The sequence below is a fragment of the Rutidosis leptorrhynchoides genome, chromosome 2, assembly GCF_046630445.1.
Source record: "Rutidosis leptorrhynchoides isolate AG116_Rl617_1_P2 chromosome 2, CSIRO_AGI_Rlap_v1, whole genome shotgun sequence".
Taxonomy (NCBI): Eukaryota; Viridiplantae; Streptophyta; class Magnoliopsida; order Asterales; family Asteraceae; genus Rutidosis; species Rutidosis leptorrhynchoides.
The window spans coordinates 382,721,629-382,724,168 of record NC_092334.1 but is presented as its reverse complement, the minus strand read 5'-3'; positions in this window follow the sequence as shown (position 1 = coordinate 382,724,168).

Here is a 2,540-nt window from a genome sequence, read left to right as displayed (position 1 = left end):
ACCTAAACTGATGCTTACAAAATTATTGATAACACTGCTTCCCACTCACATGAGTGGCACCAAGAAAAAGATATCGTTAGATAATCTAAAGCAGCTAGAGCCGATTCTAGCCATGACTTAGATTCCATTTCCGCAAAGATAGATGCTGTGGAGAGACGAATGGAAAAGATGACTAAGGATATTTACTCAATACGAATTAGTTGTGAGCAGTGTGGAGGACCACATTTGACAAAAGATTGTCTCAGTATTGAATTAACAATGGAACAAAGAGAGAATATTTCATACATAAACCAAAGGCCTGGAAATAATTATCAGAATAATTATCAACCGCCAAGACCGATTTACAATCAAAATCAAAACTATAACCGAAATATTCCATACAACAACCAACAAGGTCCTAGCAATCAACAAGTATCCAATAATACTTATAATCAGCAAAGACCTAATTTTCAAAACAAACCACCACAACAAACCGATGATAAAAAGCCGAATTTAGAAGATATGATGACGAAGCTAGTTGAAACTCAAACGCAGTTTTTCACATCTCAGAAACAAACTAATGAACAAAATGCTCAAGCATTTAGAAATCAACAAGCTTCTATTCAAAATCTGGAACAAGAAGTAAGTAACCTAGCAAGGTTAATAGGTGAAAGAAAACCGGGAAGTCTACCTAGTGATACAAATGCTAACCCCCGGAATGAAACAGCTAAAGCCATTACCACAAGAAGTGGTACAACACTTAAACCATCTGAAATACCTGTAACTTCTGATGAAGCTATTCCTACTCCACAAGAACCACAACCTGATCAAGATAAGGAAAAAGAACCGGTAGTTGAAAAGGTTAATGAAGATAACACAGTTAAGGCTAAACCTTATGTTAAACCATACCAACCACCACTTCCTTACCCGAGTAAAATGAAGAAAGAGAAACTTGAAGCCGAGCAATCCAAATTCTTGGATATGTTTAAACAGGTAAATGTAAATCTTCCTTTCATTGATGTGATTTCAGGAATGCCTAGATATGCTAAATTCTTGAAAGATCTAATCTCAAATAGAAATAAAATGGAAGAACTCTCGGCTGTTACCATGAATGCTAATTGTTCAGCAGTGCTGTTGAATAAGATACCAGAAAAACTATCTGATCCAGGAAGTTTCACAATTCCATGTTTTCTGGGTAGTCTTAGTTCAATAGAAGCATTGGCAGACTTAGGTGCTAGTATAAATCTAATGCCGTATTCACTATACGCTAAACTAGACCTTGGAGAATTGAAACCAACCAGAATAAGCATACAACTAGCTGATAGATCAATAAAATATCCTAGAGGGATAATGGAGAACATGCTAGTTAAAGTTGGTACTTTAGTATTTCCAGTAGATTTTGTTGTTTTGGACATGGAAGAAGATTCTCAAGTTCCTCTCATATTAGGAAGACCATTCTTAAACACGGCTAAAGCAATGATAGACGTGTTCGGTAAGAAACTGACCCTAAGTATAGAGGATGAGAGTGTTACCTTTTCAGTTGATAGAGCAATGCAACAACCACAATCTGCAGATGATACATGTTATTATATTCAAACTATAGAAGCACATGCAGAATTATTAGAAGAATTTCCAGAATTACAAGGAACAGGAGAATGTTCTTTAGGAGAAGGTAATGAACCAATTGATGAAGCTGAAATGTTAGCTACACTTGTAGCTAATGGATATGAACCAACAACAGAAGAAATTCAAATGCTAAAAGAAGAAGACAGATATAGATATAAATCATCGATAGAAGAACCTCCAAAATTAGAGTTAAAGCCACTTCCAAACCATTTGGAATACGCTTATTTACATGGTGAATCTGAATTACCTGTAATAATGTCGTCTTCTCTTACTGAAAATGAGAAATCACAACTCATTTCTGTGTTGAAAGCTCATAAACCAGCCATTGCATGGAAGATTCATGATATTAAAGGAATAAGTCCTTCGTATTGCACACATAAAATCCTTATAGAAGAAGGTCATAAAACGTATGTGCAACGCCAACGAAGACTAAATCCTAATATGCAAGATGTAGTTAAGAAAGAGATTATTAAACTGCTAGATGCAGGTCTAATTTATCCAATCTCTGATAGTCCATGGGTAAGCCCAGTTCAATGCGTGCCTAAGAAAGGTGGCATGACTGTCATTACAAATGAGAAAAATGAGCTTATTCCTACTAGGACTGTAACAGGATGGCGTGTATGTATTGATTATAGAAAATTAAATGACGCCACCAGAAAAGATCACTTTCCCTTACCTTTCATAGATCAAATGTTGGAAAGATTAGCCGGAAATAGTTACTATTGTTTTCTAGATGGATTTTCCGGATATTTTCAAATTCCAATAGCACCTGAAGATCAAGAAAAAACCACATTCACGTGCCCTTATGGTACTTTTGCTTACAAACGCATGCCATTTGGACTTTGCAACGCCCCTGCAACCTTTCAAAGGTGTATGATGGCGATTTTTCACGACATGATAGAAGAATGCATGAAAGTATTCTTGGATGACTTTTC